Raw genomic sequence first — 25,036 nt, forward strand, 5'->3', positions numbered from 1 at the left:
CTGTTTCCTCAGTCTTCTGAATTTTCAACAGTGGCTTTCTTTCTGTGAAAGCAGCTCAGAAATGAAGGTACCTCCCAGGCTTTTATGGGAGTTGAATCCCACTCCTCTAAAAATCCCCTTGTACTGCTACGATTTACAAATTCTCCAAAGCAGTGCTTCAGAGAGCTGTGCTGGGAATATTGAAGTAAGTACCACATGTGCAATGGAAAAACAACAGTGGAATAAAATACTAGTGTATATTTAGGGCAAAACGATACACAGCACAGCATAGTTGGTTGAAACATTGTAACGATTTTTCATTGAAAGCTTTTAGAAGAAACAAAAACAACTTTCTGGTTTTTCAATGAAAAACTGAAATATGGAAAATGTTTGTTTTTTGCTAAATATTATCAGTTTATAAAATACTCTCTTTTTTTGTTTTTTCATGAGAAAAAGATTTAAAAAATTATTTTAAAAAAAGGCCTTTCTTCAGCTAAAAGAATCACAATGGAAAATACATTGTCCATTCAGAGCTCAATGAGTATTGTCACTACCTGCAATAGAGCAATGTGGTCATGAAATGTTTGTCTTGCATAGGAATGTATGAATCTCGGAATCTCCAAGTACACTGATAATGTATATCAACTAAATAGCCCAGAAATAGAAGAGGTTGATATAAAATTAAATAAATAATCATTTAAAAACCTGTATCTTTCTCAATGGCTTCCTTTTTCTCCAAGTCTCCCTTTCCAAACACAACTGTCCTAAGATACACTCAAGAAGATAGTTTTTGGTTATAGAGTGCTCTTGAAAAAAAGGCTAGAATGAAAGCCGTGAGAACTAAAGTCCTGTGTTAAAGCATAAAAAAGACACGGCACAGGCAGTGATAATACAAGACTCCACCGGCTGACCCACCCAGGATCTGAAGTTGCAGCCTGTAAGGTATGTCTATACCAGGGGTAGTCAATTATTTTTTTGTCAAGGTTCAAATTTCTTGGTCAAGAGATAGTCAAGGTACAGACTCCAGGGAAAATAATAATAATAATTTAAAAAAATAAATAAGTATAATAAGTCAATGAAAAGATGTCACGGTCTATTCAAAAGCATCAGGCAATCTGGATTTGGCCCACGAGTCGCATATTGACTACTCCTGGTTTACACTGTGTACCACTGGCAGTGGCATGTAGGGTGTGTAGCTTCATGCTGCAGTGAAAGACTCTGGCAAGAGAAGGCAGAGGGGATTGTCTCCAGCAGCTCCCTGTGATGGGGAAAGGTTCTGGTGTGTCTTTATTTGCCTAAGCAGTGTTTGGACACATGGATAGGTTTAGCATTGCTTTACCACATCTATCACTAACTACTTCCAGTAATCAGGCCAATGAATGCAGTAATGTCCCAGGACCCTCTGGCCTGTTTAGTGAACTTAACTCATCTCATTGCCACAAGAGGTTCGTTTGTACAGATTTTCATTGAATTTACTGTTCCAAACAAAGGACATTCTTTGTCATTTTCCGCCACTGCAACATTTTCTTGGCAGATACGTTTGTATATTTTTACTTTGTTTTTGTTTTTAAGTTCTGAATGAAGCACGAAAGACACTTTGAGACAACATATTAACCGAAAAAAGATTTGTCTTTACAATAGGACACTCCAGACTTTTGGAGGACTCTCATTTATAAACTTTTTTTTCAAATTTTTTTCTCAAACTATAACCCAGATTTTAAAGGCATTTAGGCATTTCTGTGCTCAGCATTGCAACATCTAACTGATTGAGGGACTAAATATTATTCTCATCAGGGATTCAGGCACTCAGGAGCCAAAATCTCATTGTCAGCAGGTGTGAGTTAGACTCCTAAGTGCCTAAATCACTTTGAAAATTAGGTTTAAACATTGCAACGCTGAACACAGCAACACCTAAATACATTTAAAAATCTGGGCCTATATCTTTAGGCCAAAATTTCAAAAAATTCATTTAGAGTGTCTCACTTCTTGAGTGTCCAGCTTGAGATATGTTGGGATGGATTTTCAGAGATGCTGATCAACCATAACTCCCATTAACTTCAGTTAGCATTTTGGCTGCTGAATTGTTCTGAAAATCTATTTCAAATTAGCCAACCATAAAGAGGTCCATTTGAAAAAGTTGATTTTAAAGTGTAGATTTTTCTATAATTTCCAACAGCAAAATGTTGTGCCAACTAAAAAGGGAGTAGTTGGATTATAAATTATTTTAGATTTGGACAAGGTCTCCCTATATTCTTACATGGCATTATAACCCCAGTGAGATTCAATGCTTTAATACTAACAAGAGGGTTCCCACATGTGTGGGAAAGAGAGTAGTTAGGTATTTTTTGCAAGCTATAATTACAGCCATGTGCAAATTCTATTTTTTCAGTGTGACTATATAATATAATTATATTACGTGTCCAAATTGCATGAGATACAAGAATCTTTCTTACTGACATGCCCAGCTCATCCACATCTCTTACAGTGATATGATTTTGGAAATCAATACTGCTTTCCAGAATGGCTAGTACTATCGAGCAAGCTCTACCTAAAGAGCAGGCAGAGTTTCGTCCAAACAGGAGCTGCTCTGACCAAGTAGCTCCTTGTGTGGACACACTGAGGTGGGTTTTCAGTAGCGGCTAAAGACAGGAGCGTCATTTGTTGACCTCTCTTCCACGTACAACACGATTTGGAGGAAGGGCCTTCTACTGAAGCTCTGTCGAGTAATCCCATGCCAGGGAACTATTACTGGCTGCAATGTCAGGTGATCTCTGTTTCCGGGTCTACCTCGATGGTCAAGTCAGCTGACCTAGAACACTGGACTCCAGCCTCCCACAGGGCTCTGTTCTGGCCCCTGCACTCTTTAACCTCTACACAGGAGACATGCCAAACACAACATCTAGGAAATGTATATATGCAGACGACATTGCTCTGGCAGTACAACACACAAATCTTCAGACCGTTAGCCATACTCCCACCAACAACCTCTCAATAATGGCAGACTACTTCCAAAAGTGGAAACTTTGGCCAAATTCCAAAAAACAATGGTTTCTGCCTTCCACTTAGATAACAAGGCCGCCAAAATTGAGCTCAAAGTGACATTCTCCAGTGAGCTAGTTAAACATGATATCAAGGATCAAAATATCAAGGAGTGACCTTGGATCGCAGCCCAACCTTCCAACAACAACTCGAGAACACCCAAGACAAGATTAAGACTAGGGTGGGCCTCACAAGACGGCTGGCGGGAACATCCTGGGGTTCTGGTCCCAGGACACTGGGCACAGTGACATTATCCCTAGTCTATTCTGCAGTGTAATACTATGCACCGGTATGGGCCCAGAGCTCTCACACTGAGCTCCTGGATCCACACTAAATGGGGCAATGCAGATAATCTCAGGAACATTAATATCAACTCCAACAGACTGACTTCCTGTTCTGTCCCATATCGCCCTCCAAAAAATTGGAGGGACTCACAAACCTCCAATTTCCTCTCCAACATAAACCAAAATACCAGAATCCCCCTGCACGATGACCTGAAGAACCCTCTTAGAACAAGATTAAAATCTAGGAACCCCTTTTGGACTTGTAGTGGTACTTTGATGGATTTCAATGGTGATAATCAATGAAGTGCAACCTGGGATATCTCATCAGTCCCAAATAAGCACCTAATTACTGACCCTACTGAAGAACTGCCAGGCTTTGACCTGCAATGGAAAGAATGGTGCATACTTAACCGCATAAGAACATCACAAGAAAGATGTGCCCAGAAACTTTTCCAATGGAAAATGAGAAGTAACCTGGACTGTGATTGTGGACCAGTGCCTCAAACCATGGAACATATATCCTTCTCCTGCCCTAAGCATTTGTTTAAGGGTAGCCTCACTGACATTCACCGACTTACCCCTAGATTTCAAACCTGGTCATTGACCTATAAACTGATTGTTGCAAACCAAACCAATGCCGTATGAAGAAGAAGATTTTGGAAAGTAGGATGAAACTTTGGATATTTCTAATGCACTTTATCTTTTTTAATTTGAATGTGAAAGTGGAGGCTTCTCCCCTAATTAAAAATAATGTTGATTTTGGACAGAGATTACTGAGCAAATCAACATGAGCCATCATGAGGACAGCAATAATTTATGCTCTACTATTCAGCATGAAACATGAAACTCATGAAGTACATTAAAATCCATGACAGATTTAATCTAGTTTAATTTTTGAAGCACAATGAATGTTTTATGAAATAACATTAAAGTCAATGCAATTTCTCCAGCTTTATGTCTTTGTGTGATAGAGTGGTCCATTAATGAGGGTGATTGTTGATTAACTGGAGCTTAATGAGGCAAGGGAGGAAGACGGGGGATGAAGGGGCAGTGAGGGACTGTGGCAAGGGGAAGGGGAACTGGGTGCCCTGGCTGGGGAGGGGCTTGTCTCAGCTCTGAAAGAATCAGTTTAGCCTAAGAACTTGGGTTAGATAGAAGCCTATTCCAGCTTTGGAGGACTTTGTCAGCCAGGTGCTAAAGTTAGCCTGGGCCCCTGACAGGTAGGGGCCTTTTCCAGTCTTGAAAGCCTTTCACCCTGAAAACCTGGCAGAAGCCATCAGCCCAGAAAGATTTTTGTTCAGTCTCAACAAAGGCTTATTTTAAGGATAAGTCTACACTGGAGCTGGAAGGTGTAATTTTAAGCTCAGGCAGACACAGCCTCACTAGTTCTTGTCGAACGTTCTTAGTGTGCTAAAAATAGCAGTATAACTGCAGTGGTGGGAGGAGCTAGCCACCTGAGCATGTACCTAGGATCTCAGGTGGGATTGTACTTGGGGAGACTAGGCTTCCACCGCTATGGCTACACTTCTATTTTTAGCACATTAGCTAAATCAGCACTAGAAGTTCTGTCTCTGAAAATTATACCATGCAACTCCAGTGTAGACATAATCTAATTCTGGGAATTTTTGCTGTACCTGGGAGCTATACTGTTTTGAAGCTGCTATGAGAATGTTTTTAACTTAAGTTATTTCAATTCCTTCCTTGAGGTGTCTGAGCCACAGTTCATATGTTAGTTTGGCCTGGTGATATCATGTCACTGAAAGCAAAATTGAGCTTTGAAGCTGGAATTTAGTGGAAGCTCACAGTAACATTGTCCACTCAAACTATATTGTAGGAAGTGCTGACTGGAGAATGACAAATCCATTTAGTGCCAACTTTCAAGGTTTTGAAAATTGATTTAATTTTACATTGGAATGAAAACAACGCCTTCCAAAAAATGTGCACAATATAATTGTGTTGAAAAGGTCAGGTTTTTTTATCTGGGTCTCTCTCGTCTTGTTCCCGCTCTCTCTCTTCGCAAGTGACAGGCAAGTCCCTCGTAGATCTCAGAACTTTTCTTATTGTAAATTTTGACAGATTGATACATCTTTCTCCACTGTTTTGACAAAACAGGATTTTTTTTTGAGGAAAAAACAACCAAAAATGTTCTAACTGGACCAAATGTAGGTTTGTGTCTCAGGTACACAGATATGCATAATAATTAGCCTACATCTAAAGATAGCATTACCCTCTGTGTTCTAAAAATATTCTGAGTTTTAAATTATTGCATTAGTGTAGAAAAGATGGCAGAGATCTGGTTCTGCTATTAATTGACACAGCTTCCAATGAAGTCAAACAGGAATTGGACACACTTTCCACACATTTAAATGTGGCCTGGTTAGCAGAACTTTATTTTCCATATATTCAATTTGCTTTGGAAATAGTCTATCTTGCAGAAATTCAATTTTATCAGGTAAAATGCTTCTGCTGAAAGTATATGTTCTCTGTGAATGAACGGTTCCTACTTAGTTCAAGGTACTTCCTGCTTTGGTAGTTATTAAACCAGCCATTCTATTCATTCATTATTTAAGTGTCAGTGCTCAGCAATTCCAGTGTGGCTTATTTCACTGAAGAGTTCTTTCCACTGGAAATATGACCAGCCTATCAGACCAGCCCACTGGATCATTCTGACAGAATTAAAGAGTGAAGGCTACAAGGGGGTCCATGAGGGCCTAGTCTATAACCCACTTTGGCTGCTGGAGCGCTGTAACAAAACCCCCTGCTATTTCCCACCTGCTGTATTTGACATTAAAAATTAGAACTGAGATAATATTTTACTGAAAAACACAGTTATAGGAGCATTTTCCTTCATTAAATAAATACGTTAAACATAATCCAGGATAAGGATTCCATTTGAGAGACAGCTGGCAAATAAAAAGCACTATAGAAAGAATTGTAGCATCAATGTAATTGGAGATGATAAACACATATGCACAACAGACGAGAGGCCAGTAGGTGTTAAACAGGCTGTCAGACTTTGAACCTTTGTTTAAGAGATTGAAAACAAATCTTTTTTTTTTTTTTTAAAGATTTGATACTTAACCCATTCATTTATACAGTACTTCGTGGAATCTAGACTATGAAAGGCTCACAAGTACTCTGTGTAAATGCCAAAATCAAGCCTTAGTAACTTTTGTATAGGTTCCTATAATTTCCAGTTTTAATGAATAAACCCTGTTAAATCAAGTTCCAGAGGGGTAGCCGTGTTAGTCTGTGTACAGCAAAAACAAGGAGAGTCCTGTAGCACCTTAAAGACTAACCAATTTCTGCAGGCATAAGCTTTCTTGGACTGCAACCCAGTATGTCAGATGCTTCTGATGAAGTGGGTTGCAGCCCACGAAAGCTTATGCCCGCAGAAATTGGTTAGTCTTTAAAGTGCTACAGGACTCTCCTTGTTTTTCCTGTTAAATTAAGTAGGTTGCAGTAAGCAATGCCTAATGGCTAGAGCACAGGAGTCAGGACAGCTGGATTCTATTGATAGCTCCACAACTGATTCCCAGAAGACTAGGCTGGAACCTCATGACCTGTCCTGAGAAAGGGGTAGTGTGTAACTGCATGGCCCAAAAGCAGACCAGAGAATCTTGCCCCTCCTTGATGGGGGGAAGAAAAAAATACTGCACTCCTTTTTGTGGAGCACAGCTTTCTCCCTGTGTTCTAGGCAGACCGCTGTAAGAACCTTCCCCATTCCGACCACCTCCAGGGGAAGGTCAGCTAATTGGAGCTGCTCCATGTGCAGAGAATAAGCTATTTTCTCAGCCCAAAGAGCAGACAGAGCTTCCACTCCACAACTCCCCACTTCAGCTGTATTGTAGCCAACTGGATCTGGAACCCAGAGCTGCCTTTCCTCCCAAGACTGGGGCTAGGTGGAGAGAGCTCCCAGCAGCTGTCCCCTCACCAAACAAGGGAGGAGGAAAGAGGTGCCATTCATGGCCTAAGCGAGTGACAACAATCTCCAGGAGCTGCATCTGGGATGCCTAGAAGTGAAGTGACATAAGCATGTGTGAAGATGTGGGGGTTTAGAACCCACACAGGCTAGCCCATAGGTGAGTGACACAGCTACATTGCCACCAGGGAGCCAGGCACAGAGCTAGCCAACAATGACTGGAGGGTTAGGCACAGCAGGTCATGCTGCCTGAAGAGGCCAGTGTGTCAGAACCCTACAGCTGCCTGCTGGGTCCACGCCAACTATTTAAACCAGGAAGCTGTCTGAGTAACACTGGCTTGCTACTGTTACAGCCTTTGGATTTTGCTTTGTCTTGCTCGTGACTCCGGCCTTGGCCTGGCTTGATCTTGGTACCTGTTTCCTGACTTGGCTTGGTAACTAATCCTGGCTCCTGCCTTTGACCCTGGCCCAGGAGATAATTCTGGATACCTATGCCCCAGCCATTACAGTATGTGGCAGGGGTGGGGGGTAGCATGAAATGGCTGTGGAAGAGGGAGTGATCACGGGAGGGGGTTAAAATATAGTGCTTTAAGGGAGGAGTGAATTAAATGATGGGGTCTCTCTTCTCTCCCATGATTGGCTCCCTTTATTCCCTGTGTTGCTCCAACCCCTTTCTCTCTCCTTTCCACTCACTGTCAATCTCTCCAGCTATACAAACGTATTCAGCATTGCTTAAATTGATTACGTATCAATGAATCTACTGGTTTTTGTTTTGAGGATGTTAACAAGCATGCAAAGGTCTGAAACCCTGAAAAAAATCAACTAGTGTTTAGAGCTTCAAGGGTCTTATATAAAGAAACCCAAAACCAAGAGTCACTTGTCTGGGTTTCAGGTTTTGTTACAAATCTAAAACCATTGGCACAGTCTGCAAAAAGATTTGCTGAAATTCAAGAATACTGAGAGCTAGTTTATGCACCTCATACACGTGCTAGATAGAGCCTTACTTGTAAAGTGCTTTCAATCCAGTTAAGTGGATCAGAATCTGGCCCTTAGCAACTAGTATACTCTTCAGAGTAGGGACTGTGTCGTCTTTCAAGTCTGTACAGCATCTAATGTATCTACAGCCGGTTAAGGCCTACATATGCAAAAGTGTCTACTAATGGTGGGTGCCCAGCTGGAAACATCTAGGCCTAAATGACTTGCCCAAAATTACACAGTAAACTGTGACAGAGTCAGGAATAAAATCCAGGTCACTTGACTCCCAATCCCATGCCCTACCCAGAGAGCCATGCTGTGTCTTGATCTTTTCAGCACACTTGAACTGAGTGATAGAAAACTCAGTGGTTTCACTGTATGCAAAAGTGAGCAAGATCTTGAGCTCTTTTGTGAAGTTACAAACCACATCCTTGGCTGGTATAAATTGGCATAGCTCCACTGACTTCATAGGTTTGTTTTTTTTTTAAGGCCAAAGGGACAATTATGACCATCTACTCTGACCTCTTCTACAATACAGTCCATAGAATTTCAACCAGGAAAATCTGACTACAGATGACTTGGCCAAGCTCACACAACAGGCCAGTAGCAGTGCACGGGATAGAACCTAAATCTACTGCTTCTTAATCTAGTGCTCCAGACACTGCATTAAATTACCATGGAGCTATGCCAATTTGCATCAATTGAGGAACTGGCTCATTATATTTTCCTATTTTTCTCCTCTCTCCTGTTTCCGGTGCTCATTTCTCTACAGCTTTTGAAAGCCCAGCTCAGATTTCTTTAAAATTCACCCATTCTTTTAGTGTAGGATAATGCTGCATTTTTACAAATAAAAACCCTCCTCTTTCCCTTGCAACCTTCAACATACAATTTTGGCTAGCAGCTCAAATAAACACATCTCTTCAAATCAAGGCTGCATAAACACATCGGGTGCTGCCTGATTGGAGACACCTTTACTCTTGTTCTGAGGCACTTGTATAATATACAGCAGGCTGTCTTGGAAAATTCAGGGTCTTTCCAGCATAGCCGAGAGCCCCAACTAAATCTGCATATTTGATGAACAAATCTGTCTCTCTCAGAAGTTCCAGCAGGAAAGCAATCTTGTCACCAGCCTTTTCCCCTGAGCACAAGCTCAAAGTAAAATGTATGTTTCATTTTCCTTATTTATTTTAGTTTCCCAGTCCTTGTTTTCCATGTTCTTGGAATGTTCAGTGTTCAGTTTTACCTCGTTCTCCAAACGAACTTGGCACTGATGGAATTATTTATTTCTTAACCCTCTCAAAGGCTGGGATGTTCAAAAGGTCCTAAGGGAGTTGGGTGCATTGACTGCAACAATGCTTAAGACCCTTGGCTTTGATCATTCAGGCTAAAAATATATTGTTGGGATTTTCAAAGGAGCCTACAGAAGTTAGGGACCAACTTCCCATTGACTGTCATTAACCTCCTTTGGATCTTTTGTAAACCCCATCCTATGCATTTATCTCATAGGTACATATTAACACATGTATTTCATCAGTAATTGTAAAGTTCAATGAGGTGGCTTGTGCTCGGACTGGGTACGTTGTTTCTGGTAGTAAGATGTGAAATTGCTCACTGATGCCACTACAACTGGAAATAATGGGGACCATGAACATTCATGTCAAATGTCTTAGTATCCACTAGCGGAGGTGTGAAGTAATGCACGGGCTGATGCCGCCTCTTGTTTCATTTGAGGCAATATAGAAAGTAGGTGATAGCTCGGAGAATTTCAGGAATGTATGGGAAAACGTCTTTTGTATTATAGATATTAGAATGTAATAAACGTAATGGGCAAGATGCTCGGTGTGCTTTAGAACCTCTGTATCACTAGAGCAATGCAAAGGGGATGTAATACTGTCTTGAGCACCCAGTTGAAGATTCATCTGGAAAGGGGTACTCGTCAGGTGGTGCAAAGTTGGCAGGCTCCTCTGCCATAACAACCCCTTGGGGCCGTTGCAGCTGGACATTGAATTGGCCCCAGAATAACAGAAGAGTAAAGTTTCCATAAAACCACATTTGCATCCCAGCCCTCCCTGCTAGATCCTGCATTAAGTACATCTCACTTGGAACCAAGAATCAGGGTGCATAATTGTAATCAAATGAATGTTAATAGATCAACTGAAAAACTAAATAAGGAGACTGTTTTCAATACCTGAAACCGTGTGTTTAAATAAAAAAAACTTGCATGATATGGAGATTAAAATTAGAAATTAGGAGAGAATTAAGACTGTAAAGACAAATAACTCATTTATACTATTAGCATTAGCATCACAATCACAGCCAAAAAGTCTACAATTGAAAAGTAACTTATTTGTCTTTTTATTGATTTTTCCTGACAATACATAACAATGTAATGAAAATAGAGAGCCCGATGATTAACTTTCAATCCCCCATCAATCCTGAGCTGTTCAGATATATTTGCAATGCATTGCCATCCTCATGAGACACAAGGAAACATTCCAGATAGTTTACCCCCTTAATACCACACATAATTCATTTCAGAATGTATTAGTCTGTTAAAAATATTTGCCACATTTTTATATCTAGAGTTTTCATTGTTGTCTCAATATTTTAATCTCATATTTTGCAGTGTCTTTTTTATATATAAATTTCATGGCTAGAGGCCAGATGTACATTGGTATAGTTTCACTGACTTCAGTTGAGCTGTCCCAATTTATACCAGCTAAGGATCTGGCTGTAGGATTTCGTTGAAGGAAAGCCTCTCATCGAGTTCACAAAGACACAGAGACAATCTGGGTATTTCTTACTTGCCAGGGCAAGGATGGTCCAGTGATTGTGGGACTAGCCTAGGACCTTAGAGACCTACGTTCAGTCCCTTGCCCTGCCACAAACTTGCTATGTGACATGTAGCAAGTCACTTAGTCTCTGCCTCTGTTCTCCAAATCAAAAATGGGGATAAGAGCACTGCTCTAGCTCACAGATTGTTGTGAGAATAAATACTTTAAACAATTGTAAGGTACTACAGTACTGGGAACCATATAAGTGCCTTAGATGGGGGGGGGGTGTTCTCCCCTCCTCAAATGACCTGTGACCTTGCCCTACCATTACATTGAAGTTGAAGGGCAGAACTTCCTAGCCTGGTGTCTGAATAGCTATGAGTGCTGCAAGAACTATCATGAAGATTCCACAATATGGGGCAGTAGTTCTGAACACAATAAACCATGACCTGTCCTGTGCAGACAGTGAATTGTACAGGACAGGGATGTAGTCTAGTCACAGAACTGGAAACTAGGAGCATTGGAGTCTTTTAATCATGACTACTTTGACTACTTCTTTGGAGGGAGCTTGGTGTATGTGTATGTGTGCAACATTATCAAGTGTCTACTCATTTTAGACACCTCCATTTTCTGAGTACTCAGCTTGAGGATGCTTTGGGCCTGAGTCCTGTGCACCTATAATTCCAGCTAACGACAACAGGAATGGCGATTGCTCAGTTTATTACCCAAAATTGGTTGCCACTTTTGAAAACGTTCCCGTTTGTGAAGTGGAGGCAGCATCTCCCTGCCAAACAGTGTGATGTGAGGCATAATTAGTTAATGTCTGTATAATGACTGGAAAGTGCTAATTACTATATTATTCACAAGCAAAACTCCCCACATGGCTACAAGCCCCTTCCAACTGAGCAGAACAATTTTGAGTGATATGTCCTTTCAAATGTAGCTTTTCTAAGAAATTTTCAGGCAGATAATTTTTTTTGCTCGAAAAAGAAAGTTTCCTTTGCTCAAAGTTTCATGCTTGGAGAATTCCAAGTCAAAGCAGAAGCCGCATGGTAGGCAGCCTTTTGAAATCTTCCTTTCATGTGTTATAGTTGAAGAGAGAGCTGTGTTATGCTCCTAGATGCCTCGCCCTCTTCTCCCTGCCCACATTTCAAAGCTAGTCACATGAGTGCTCATATCAATATAGATTAGTCTAATTGCTGGCCCACACGTCTGATGTGGAGATAAGTAGTTTTACTACCACAGATCCCCAGTTACGTATTGAGACTGGAAGTACATTGAGTACCAGCATTTGTTCCAGCTTGAAGCTAGAGAACTATGGCATGTGTACAATGGCTAGGCAGGTGAGAGAGAACAGTATCACTCAACAGGAAGCACCATTGGCAGCAGGATTGATAGAACAAGCACAGTTTAGATGAGAAGTAACCAAATGGAAGTAATTGCACATACAGAATAGCAGCCTCTTTCCCACCTGGATTCCAAGGTGTGGCCAGACCACTAATGACTCTTATGACTTGTACACAGCACACAGTCATGGGGAATAATTATGAAGCACCATAAAAAGCATAATAAAATAATCAGCATAGGTGGTAACAGCTGAAGCATGGGAATGAGAAAACAACTGACAGATGTAGAGAGGTTATAGATATTTGGCCAGCCAGGAGTCTTATAAGCAACTCTGTGATAAAGAATCTGAGGGACACAATTCAGGAAAGATTCTTAAATTCTATGAAAGAGCTCAAAGTAGTTATTGGGAGAAACAGCTTTATAAGCAGCTGTTCTGTAAAACCTTTTCAGGAGAGTGAAAATACTTGTTGAGGTCTGTAGCCTATAAACCCAAGGAAATAGCCCTAGGGTTAAGAACTAGGATGTACATTAAATTATTCATACTTCTGGAAATTAGTAATTAGTCATTTGGTGACAGAGGAGACAGGAAACCTAGACAAAGTGTTTATTAAGAGGATTCTAGTCCTATATTTAGACAGGTTGGGAAGTGAATCAGGATAGCCAGTGACATTGGCCAAAAGAGAACCAGCAAAACTCGAAATTATGGACAAGTCACACTTTGAGTTATATGTGGGACAAGGTTTCTAAGTCTTAGATGTATAACTGAAGAATGATATATAGTACAATTCTCTCTGTAGAGTCAATCAGGAATTAAATGAAAAGCTGATAGATTCAGCAGTGGGAGAGCTGTTCAGTCATTATGTAGTGATTGAGGAGACATCTGCTCTTTGAAAGGTGTTCTTCAATCAATAGGGACATGCAAGATGGATGAATCACCTCAAACAGCTGATAAATTATCACAAATGTTTCCAATTTTTAGAGTCACTCAGGTTCAAGAAGCATGAATACTTTTCATGAGCTGCATACAAGTGTACGGCAGCACTAGGATTATATTGTAGATTAAATTATGTCATCTTCAACTGTAAGAAATTTTGGGACAGGAATCTTCCTAAGTGTTTGTCCAGTGCCTACCACACATCAGGCTCTAATCCTCTTTGGGGACCTCTGGTACTACTCAAATAGAAAAGTAGAAAAAATAAATAATTGATAAAATAGGGGAACAGGAAAGCTGTGAGGGACACTGAGTGATAAATAGAGCTGGGCGAAAAATAATTATTTTTTACAGGAAATTTTTTTCAATTCAATTCAATTTAAAAATTAAAAAACACACTGAAAAATATTCATTTTCAAAAATCATTTTAGTAAAGACTTTTTTTTAAAACCCAGAAACGAAGCATTACTGAGAACTTTTTTTTTTTATACAAAAAATCGAACATTTTTACCCCAAAATCTTTTGATGGAAAACCAGAAAATTTTCATCCAAAAGCCATTTTCATAGCACTGGAAGGGACCTGTTGGGTCATCCGGTCTAGGTCTAGGTCTCTGCAATCATGTCATAGAATCCTATTTATAAATGTATCTATCTCCATCTTAAAACTAGTTAGGTTGTTTGCTCCAACTATTCTAGAACCTCACTCCTCTGATGGTTAGAAAACTTCTTCTCATTTCCAGCATAAATTTATTCATGGTCAAAAAATCAATGGCCATAAAAAAAATGATTCAGTTAAAAATGTACACCAGTTCTGGTAATAAGACAGCAAAATTAAGTTCAGTAGTTCAATGAATTTTCTAATACAATGGACATTTGGGGTGAGATGGAAACTCCAGTCATTACCTGAAACAGGGTGAATTTAATATGAATGCTCCCCCAAACCAAAGAGCTGGAAAGGGAGCTCTCCCTCTGCTTTTTTTTCCCCCCCTCAGAGGAAGAAGAGATGCACTCATCCTTATTTTAAACCCTGAGTGTAATATTCATATTAGGGCAATGAGGGACTTTCGTGCTGCTTCTGCTTCTGCAGTGAAAAGGCTGTAGGGTGAGTGCAGGCAGACAGTATGGAACCTCCTCTGAAGAGTGCAATGGATGGGGGCATGGCATGGTGCTTTCTCTACAAAAAATGTTGTAAAAGAAACGAGTTGCCACACCTCCAGGAAAGAGGGTTTCTGCTATCAACAAAGGGAGGGGATGGACTCAAAACTTTCAAGTCTTTAGCCAAATCTCCAAACTTTTTCTCATCAACAGGAGCTTAAGGTATTTTATCCATTCTCTCAAGGTATTTTACCCTCTCTCTCTCTCTCTCTCTCTCTCTCTCTCTCTCTCACACACACACACACACACACACACACACGCAAGTTGTCCTTTGCATGACCTTAAAGTATGGAAGTTACAATGAGAGACACACACACACGAGTTGTCTTTTGCATCATCTTAAAGCATGGAAGGTACAATGAGAGAAAGAGAAAAGTTGTTACAAGTGAACAGATGATATTGCTTAGCAATCTATAGTTTGGTGGTTTTTAGATATTTTGATAAAAAATTGGTTGGCATGCTCAACAGACGTGCCAAGGACTGACTGAGTGAAAACTGAATTATTCTCTTGCATCAGCACGCTCATTGCTGTGGTGTTGAGCAAAAGCCATAGATCTACTAGTTCAAATGACTAGAAAATGCCCCCAGAAACATATTTACTTGAAGGTGTGTCTTCACTGCAGAGTTAACTTGTTATCTCCACTTGAGTTTCTCCTCTGAAACTAGCTTAACTCTAGTGAGAGCAGCTACACTGTGAAACATCACTTGAGCTGCTTTGTCCACACTGACTCTGTACTCACTTGTGTGTTGTGCTAAGATTTCTGGGAACAACTCCCACAGTTTTTAGTACAGCAGTAAACTGAGCTGCTCTATGAATTCTTTCTTAATTAATTGTGTGTTAACTTGTCTGTCCTTTCTGCCTATATGTGCGGGAATTGGGGAAGGCATTGGAGGATTAGCAACATTCGAATGGTACTAGCCTTCATCCACACTCCAGAGACATCAGGTTAGCAGCTGATGAGTTGTACTCATCTGAGTTTTAGCTTAATCGTCCCCCCCCCCCCCCACCAAGCCCTGTCAACTTGAGTTACTAACAACACCCCACTTAAGATAAAGATTTTGTGTGTTGAGATTGAGTGAGAGGCAACACTGAAGTTTAGGGCAGTAAAGACAAGCCCTGAATGTCTCATATCACACTGCACACAGACTGTTCAGGCATTGCAAAGAGAGACAGTGAATGAGTTAGGGTGGGGACGTGTGGTAAGGAAACAAAGTTAAATTACATCAAGTACCAGGAAACAGGTTAGGAAAAGTAGGATGTGGGGGGGAGAGATGGGGGGAGAAAGAAGATTTAGAAGCCATTAATATTTATCTAGCGAGTGTTTGACACATGGATATTCTTAGGACCGACTGAGGCCAGCTATGCAATTGTAATTTCTTCATGTGTGTAGCATAGTATTAAGAATTTTTTTTAAGAGTCACTCAGAGAAAGTAAAAGATTACGTTTAAATAAACAGATCTGGAAAAACCTAATAATCCAGAATTCTGACAATTTACACTAAAAAGATGTTCACTCATGTGAAAGCCCTGGATAAAGTTGCAATTAGCTCATAAGCTACCAAGTGCTCAAATAAGGGATGCTGGGGTTTGGTTCATTAAAAACGTGCTGACAAAGTTAGGTCACATTCTTTCAATGAAGTTTTATGTTAGAGGCAGAATGTATATTCTGTGCATGGGCTGAAAAGAAGCATGTCCAATTTATGAAGTCAGATACCAGCCGGTGGGTGAGATTTAGGAGAGGAAGACCTCAGCATGAGGAAACACCCATTTTGCCCATAAAAATGACCGATCACATTGTCAGCAGCAGAAATGATGCTATTCCAGTGGCTTCTAGAAGTCATTATTTTGCTGCGTTTGCTATGGCAATAGAGGAATGGTGTTGCAGAGCAGAAGTATTAAATGTGCTCTCTCCTCTCCTCCTTGCTTTAGTTTCTTCAATTAACAAATTGATGGTTAAAACAAAAAGAACATTGGTGGGTACCGAAAAAGTGCATTAAAAAGTATTAACTTCCTTGCGAGGCACATCAGCCTACAGTAATTTTACCATTCACCCGTATTTTTTAATACAGATGAACCCAGCCACAAAACTTTGATCTGGTTTTCAAATACTTCAAAGCTTGTGAGTATGCAGAGCTGCTGTTCTGGTTCTGGCCCAGCCCATTTTTATTTTTATTTTTATTTTTATCGTGTAATGATGAATAAGATGCCTGTAAAATGCTGAATTCCATACAGAACACGTTGGTTCTTCATGGTTCCAGCCAGAACTACAAGCCATGGGCAAGGCTGTTCTTGCGGTATTTCTGTCCTGTCCCGATGATATCTTGGGGGAAAGTCTACTGAGACATTTGCAGACTCAAGAGGTACACCAGTGCTGCACCATTTCAAACCCCTACTCAAGATGTCTGTCCTGGTTTGAAATACCAGGCTCCCATAAAAGTCAAAGGCAAAGTTCCTGTCAACTGTCATGGTGTTTATCAGGCCCACTCTGCACAAGTGTCATGAAGGGGCTGAGGTCACTACTCCATACTGAGTAGCAGCCATGAAGATGTTTCAGAGCAGAATGGGGGTGGATTTCACCTTTGCAACACTCCACTTCTCCCTAACTTCACCTACATAAAGCCTGACTACACAGGATTTATGGTAGGAAATTTAATTTCCCTCTAAATGAGATCATAGTTAAGGAAAATAATATGGTTTCCTTCATTAAGGTGGAAGGCTAATGAACTAAAACATTGATATAACAAACAAGAAGGTATTTGCTCTGAAAGAATATAGCAAGAAGGCCCATGTAGTCAGCAATAACTAAAGAGAGTGCAAATATTTATAAATAATAGTCTCTAAATTGTAGTAGCAGTGCCAAAGTGATTGCTAAATACAGATAATTGTAACGAGATTGTTATGGAAGAGTAAAAAGTCCTCGTTATCTTCATTGTTCTTAAACTGGATACGTTGCGCACACAAATGCCAGCCGTCTGCAAGACCTGACAGACTGAAGGCTGGGCACGAGCAGTTGTGTTTTTCACATTATGAAAGATAATAAATCAATAAAATGACAGAGTCAGATGAAACTGTGCTCTGCTGTCCAGGTGTTGTTTACAGCAGGTACCTTTTGGAATGCATCCATGCAGGTCAAAGTAACTCAAGTAGTTGACAAAGCCAAGAGGCAGATGATATTGAAATGAATATAAACACACTGAAACTTTCTTACTTATTTAAACCGTTGCCATGTTTAGGGTGCAGTTTTCAAATAGGGCAGCCTCTCTGTTGTAGGCACAGATTCCACCCGCAGCACTGATGTCTGTAAAATGGGCACCAACATCTTTGAAGTTGCTGCATACATTATTTGAATGACTTAATTGTGTGTTCAAATCAGTTATTTAGAGGAGCAGATGCCTGGATTGGTACCTGTTAGTCCTTCTGTGAATGCAAAAATATGGGGATGATTTGCACCCACATGAGATCTCCTGAAAATGTACCGCTTAGAAAATAAATCGGCTATCGAGCACCTTATGACCTTATTGGTAGATTCAGACCACGTTCATGTGAAAGGGCTCTATGTTTTTTGTAACCATATAACTGGTCTCACATCTTTTTTACAAGATAGATCCCAGGAGCATATATAGAGGGAAAAGAACTAGTTTAATAGGATTCAGATTCCAGGACCCCGAACAGGAAGACAGGGCTTCTCTGTTGCATTACTGTCAATACAGGTGATAGGCCCTACAGAGTAATTATGGATGACTCATGCTGCAATGTGAATTTTGTTTGCTCACACAAGAATAGAAGAGGGGCTGGGTGTCCCTCTCTGTCGAGGGGAAGAGGTAAACTCAACAGCCAAGCTTGTGGAAAGCTTAGCTTTATATTTGGTTCATGTTAGATTCCCTCCCAAGCCAATGTTTTTCATTACTCAATATATAATTAATTCAGAACATCAGTTAGCTTACATTCTCATTGGTGCTGGGACAATGGCTTTTCATTTCTCTGGACAACACCAAGAATGCTTAAGGCCAATGTAAAAATTAATACATTTTAATAATATCCATGAGGAGACGGCAAAGACAATGCCACCCCCGTCATCAGAGCAAATGAAATGTACAATAATTCTTCCCTTTGGAACCGTAAGTTTAAATAATTACTAAGGATGGGGGAATTGTTTTGCCTAATTTTGAATCCTGGTGAGCATCACAAATTTGAATGCAATTGAGTTTGTGCTCAAATTTTTTTTGTTTAAAAAAAAAAAAAGGCAAAGAGGAAAGAGAAGGGGGAAAAAAAACAGTGAAAAATAAATACAGTGGGTGAGATTGTTTGCCACCTTTCCAGGAGGTGCACACAGGCACAGCCTATGAGAAGAGAGGACAAAGGTGACACTCAGTTTAGCTCTATCTTTATGCCTTGAGGATGTTGGAGCAAAACTGAAGCACAAAATATTAATTGAGTTCTGCATTAAGAAAAAAGGTCTATTATTTTCATATCTTTTAATAATAAAGTCTGTTTTTGTAGATGAAACTTGGCCTACTTTGAAGAAGAGAGTGACTGAAAGGCCTTCTTTTAATGAAGTGGTGTCAAATCAGTGGGGATTAAGGTGTCTGCAGCCCACATGCAGGGACTATTTACTATCAAAATTCAGATTTTTGTATTTCTCTCCATCTGCTATGCTGTAAAATCTTTCTAGGAAGCACTGCCTGCAGAATGCAGGTCTTCCTTGCAGGATGCTGCCGTGCCAGCAATCGGTAATCTTGGCATTATGCACCTTTCCTTAGAGTGTAACTTTCAGAAGAGGTATTTCTGGACTGATGTTTCCTTAGGACAAAAGGACATAGTGTTGCCTCATAACTAAACTAGTGGAATAATTAACAGAACACCTACTCTTCTGGCTGGTAAGAGTAATGGCAAACAGCAGTTCTGGATTACCATAACATCTGTGGTCGGTGTTGCTGAGTCTGAGCTCTGAAGTTTGGATCCCATGTTTGGATCTGGGGTTTCCGTTTGGTCCCATCTTCAGTGACTGGTGTGAGACTATGGAAGCTAGAAATGATCAGAGCAAGTGGAACTTTTTACCCTGGTAATAATGGTCTGACACAGTTGAGACTCTGCAACTCTGTAAGAAACGTGCTTCGTTATTTTGTCTTCATTCCTTCCTATCTCAGCATTTATCTACATTTCCTCAAAGGCACACCGGGGTGCTTTAAGAACAGTGGGCTAGATCCTGAGCTGGTGGAAATAGCATATGTCTATTGAAGTTGATGGAACTATGCCAGTTTATAGCCGCTAAGATCTGGCACGTGAGAGGCCCCTAAGTGTACATTTCTTTGCTTTTGAGGAGATGGGAAAGAACCTTGGGCCAGGTCCTCAGCTGGAGTAAATTGGTATATTTCTACTGAAGTCAATTGAGCTAAAACAGTTTACACCAGCCAAGGATCTAGTCTCTGAACTTTAGTTTAACATAGGATTGTTTTGTGAGTGTTTTTCTTCTGTTTTATTTTGCATATGGCAGCAGTGAGGTGTAGTCTGCTGTGCCGCCAATTTCAACACACACAGGCCTTTTCTGGCCCAGGCATCTTCTGAAACCAATCCATCTCAAGCCTTCATTGTTAATTATTACTCTGTACTGCAGGTTTTAATGTATTAACAAATTCTGCTCTGAGTTTGGATAGGCTGTCACTCTCTTTACGTGTTACATTGACGTAGATGCTGAATTCATTCTGGGCAAGGTTAAAGGAAATCTGCCCAGAGTGAAGAGTTAGCTTAAATAAATATCTCTTGCTTTCAGAAGCTGGCAGAAAAATAAAAAGTGACTTAAGAAGTTACAGGCTCGGGTCATTGTTTCCAAGCAAAAAAATATTTGAAGGGGGGTAAAATGGGGCCTAGCTGGGACCACCACTCACCCCCAGCATCCGCCTGGACCTGGAACCCCCCACACATGTGATCTGTGGCACTAGGACCCAGGTGGTGCCTTCTCATCCCACTCCTAGGTGACCTTGCAGGAAAACTGCAGAGAGAAACCAGCCAGGGACTCCAGCCAGTAGGAGCAACTGCAGAAGCAGTCAAAGCGGGGGCCTTGGACATTCAGAGACTTCCTATAGTTCTGGTTGGACTTCTTCTCTGCACTGATTGGCTACTCACGACAACTCTCTCCCTCAGTGTCCCTCAGTCTCATCACTTCAGCTTCACTCCACACCTTCCCCTTCTTACCCCCTTTTCCCCTGCCCGCTTACTCCCTTCCCTACCATGTCCTCTTCCCTTCATTTTTCTTTCCATTTAGCTCATTCTTCCCAATTAAACCCATCCCCCTCAAAATAAAAAATGTGTGGAACTAATACGACATTTGCTGCCATCACATTTTTCACTCTGCCTTTGACTCTCCTCACCCTGTCTTGTCTATTTAGATTGTAAGCTCTTCAGGACGCGGTGTGTGCGTGCGTGCGCGCACGCGCGTGCAGTGCCTAGCATGATGGGGTTCTATTCTTGCTTTGCTATTAGGAATTACTGTAATAAACATGATTGATAATAAAAGCTTGTGGAGGGGAGAGGGAAGGAGTGTTGTTTTAGCTGGTTCCTGACAGTGCAAACAGTCAATGGGATTTCTTCATGAAATCTAGAGATGTATAGAGAAATACCTAACCTGACTACTAGACAATGTTAAAAATACTGCCATGACTGGTCCCAGAAGACTCCTGTGCCGGGCATTAGCACCTGATAAATGCACAGGCAGGAAACCACTGGACATAAAAAGAATGTCAGGTAAGAAATGTAAATGTCCTTTCTAGGGCACCAGATGCAGTAAGGGCTGTGTGTGTGCAGAGAGAGAGGGAAATCACTTCTGACAGGTGGACACCAACCATCACTCTCATGGCACCTCATGTCCCTTCCCCTTTGAAGAATTGAAATGGCTTTTGCAAAGAGTTAAGGAATTTACACTTCCTGTTTTTAAACTGGCATCCAGTGCTGTTTGAAACCGTAGTGTTTTATAAACCCTTCTACTAATTACCGCTAATATGAGACTACATTTCTTCAGTGTATCTCAAGAACAGAACTATTTGCCCTCAATATTTTTTAAATGATCCATTTAAAATACAGTGCTCAGTGTCTCCTGCAGGGGGTTGCCTGTGTTTTGCAGACAGCATGTCCGGATACAGGATGTGGAGGACTGTCTCAGGGATTTATTTCTACCCTCCTGGCAACTTATTGTGAAATTGAGATTTTTTTCCCCACTTCTCAGTGGCTTTTTTTGTTTGGCACATATAAAAGACAGTGAATGGATTTTATAGATGCTAACGCCGTGGGTCCCGATTGTGCTGCCCCAGACAGATCTCTTCCTTCCTTGAGGAAAGCAGGTTCAGTTGCTTTGTGGCAGCAATCTACACCCTTTCCCTGCAATCTGCAAAGAGTTGTCTCTAGCTAGGTCCTGGGGTCTGAACTGGGTAATGGTCAGTGGAGTGGGCAGAGTGAGGGTGGGGCCAGTTGGCTATGCATTGTTGTACCCGCCTCGCCCCTGCTGCTGCCGCCCACGCTCAGTTCTTCGCAGCTAGAGCTGGGCAAATAATTAATTTTTCAGTTTGGTGGCCAAATTAAAAAAAAGAATTAGTTTCAGGTTGACCCAAAATGAGAATTGATTTTGTTTTTTCTTACTGAAACAAATTAATTGATTGGGGTTAAATGAAACATTTTGTTTAGTTTTCAGGTGTTTTTTACCCTTATTTTCTTGGGGATTTTTTAGTTAAATATAGCTAAATTTCTAAATGAAACATAAAAAGTTGAAACATTTTGTTTTGAGAAATATCAGAATGAAATGTTTATAGTTTTTTGGATTTTTTTCTACATTTTTTGGGGTCTAAAACTGTTCACTAAATTTGACCAGAATTCGCTAAAAGCGTTGGTTGGCCTGAACATGCTTTTTCTGGGGAATAAATTATACACAAGAAAAAATTTCACCCAACTCTACCCTCAGTTGTGTTTATCTTTCCACACCTCCCCACTTCACACCAGAGATCTTCCCTTAACAGTCACACTGACTGATGACACCTTATTAGCACAGATCCATTGAAGCTGCCCAGTAAGGGCGGAGCCATGAGAGACTCTCACCCTATAAGAGACAGATGACCTGTGCGGATGGCCCTACCCTCCCACAGATGTACAGCGATAGCCTGGGGGATCCCCAGTGCATGAGCAGACTCTGTTGTGCTAGGTATTAGCAAGGACAAGTCCTGTCCCCTGATGGAACAATTTAGGAGAAAATTCTTCAAAGAAACCCTGCTCCTGTCCTCTCTCCTCACAGGCTTTCCCATGGGGGGAAAATCAGGTCTATGGAGGTTAGAATAAACACAAATCAGAAGCTATGTCAAAATGTTGGGTGTGGGCCTCAAATGAGAGTACAGTTACTATATTTCCACCTAAGAGCCTTTCACTTTGCAGCTAAATGCAGTGCCAGCGACCCATCAGATGAACAGGTGAAAGAATCAGATTCTGACCGGGAGGCATTGCTAGGTACAGAAAAAGCCCCTCCTGCCAATGACATGATTTGTGAATGTAGCCGGTCAGCATCTGCTATGATATTGCAGGCAGCCAGGTTCATGCATGCAGACATACACACACAAAGCAAATAAAAGGAAGAAACTGTTGTGGGTTGAACACAGAAGGAAATGTGATAAAAGAAACAAAGTATCCCTTAGAGAGCTTATAATAGTTGGGCGGTTGATTTGCATAAAAATACAGTCTTTTGATTCTTAACTTTTCCAAGTTTGTTTAGGTTTTGATTGTATGTATAATTCGCCTAATGATTGCATATGAAGTGACTGGAAAAAAATCTTTTTTTTTCCTTATATTTTCTCTTAATAAATTATTAAAATTCAAGCTGATCAACAAGAAACGCTCAGCAGGAAAGACACCCGTATTGGAAGCAGAATCATCTCTGCATAGCTATTACAGAGGATTGATGAGCCAGCCATATAGATCATATATATCTTTCAAGTAACTGTCTGTTACTGGGCCAAACTCACTGGTGGTGCAAACACTGTTGTAAATTGCATTGCTATATGTTGCTCAGACATTGAGTGCAAGTGGTAAAGTAGTGTAGCTTGCACTGATTTAGAGACTAGATTGTCAGCTGTGCCAGCGCACCATTCAGTTGAGCAGGAGGGGATAGGCGGCTTTTTCCCATCTTTAGCACTCCCTCAATCTCTGAGGCTAATGCGAGGTTCATCCCCGCGCATAACTTGCAACAACCTCTGACCTATGCCAACTAATAACAGCCCCAAGAAGCATTATACAACCTGGCCTGCCTGAACTGACCTTCAGCAATCTTGGGGCTCAAGGAAGCACAAAAGTAGCTTATGGCCAACTTTGCCCACGCCCTCGTTGTGGGAACACAGCTCAGGTGGGCCCAAGGACTGCGCTCAATATCTCTCTACTGGTTCTGTGAAGTACCTATGATGCTTTGGATCTCTGTAGAAATAACAATAGTAAATGGAGCAAAGTATTGTTACTCCCACTTTGCACATTGGAAAACTGAGTTCTAGACAGGCTAAGTGACTTGTCCAAGACCACACAGGAAATCTATGGCAGAGCTGGTAACAGAACCTAGTTCCCTGCTTTAATCAAAAAGCCCTCCTCCGTCTCTAGTGAATAGTACTGCTGACAGCTAGTTGAACAGCATCTTTCATTTTTAAAGTCTCTGTGGAAACAATGTGGGAATGAAGGAATTCCTCTGCAATAAAAACAAGGCAGAGAAATCTGGGTTTTTCATTGTGCCAAGCAATGATATTGCTTTACTCGTTGATGAAGAACAGCTGTGTCCCCTCGGAAAATGAGCAAAGGTATCCTTTAAAGACTTGTAGTTCTTTCCATAATATTTTGATAAGAAACACTGGCTTGGCTGATTGCACTGGAGGAGCATCTGCAACTGTGTAGGACTGACTTCCCCCATGAGTTACCCAAAGTGTGATTATCAGCAGCGTGCCTGTAAGTGACATCATTTACAGGGACTGGCTCTTTGGGCCTGAGTCTCTTCTCATATAAACCACTTTTTCACCAGACACGTCATTGGAACAGTTATACACATGTGGTGGGTGCGGGTAGTTATTGTCACTGTGGCACATGAGAGGTAGGAATGTGGAGGGCATAATTCCTGAAACTGGGCCAATGGATAAAAGGCTTTATAATTTTGTATGTGTGTGAGAAAGAAGCTGAGAGAGGAGAGAAAGCCCCAATCCAGATTTTTTTTTCGGTTAATTCAGATATTGTGATATTTCAGTCACCAATATTAGGTAAGGAGCTTCTATTTTGTACCCCTCTTGTTATGTGCTTGTCAGCTTTCGTCACTTTTTGATCTTGATCCGTAATCACATTATTTTGGCTGCAGGAGCCAGGTCTCACTCATTGTGAAGATCAGATGGCTCAGCAGAAGCAGTGTGTATGCCCCTTTAGTATCCTGTGCCATCGTAAGAGCAAATCAGTCTTGCCCTTACCTATCATCCTGGCCCTCCGCTACACAGCTATCACCACCACATATGTGGTGTGTGTATAAATAAGGTATGTGTATAAGATGCATGCATACATGCAAATAAAGGGCACCTCTAAACTTCCATTTGCCATTCCACAGTTAGTAACAGTGCTGCTCTATTTCCCATTCTAA

Source organism: Emydura macquarii, unplaced genomic scaffold, assembly GCF_026122565.2.
Source record: "Emydura macquarii macquarii isolate MOO-44397 ecotype Brisbane River unplaced genomic scaffold, CSIRO-AGI_Emac_v2 contig_2372, whole genome shotgun sequence".
In the NCBI taxonomy this organism is placed as follows: domain Eukaryota; kingdom Metazoa; phylum Chordata; order Testudines; family Chelidae; genus Emydura; species Emydura macquarii.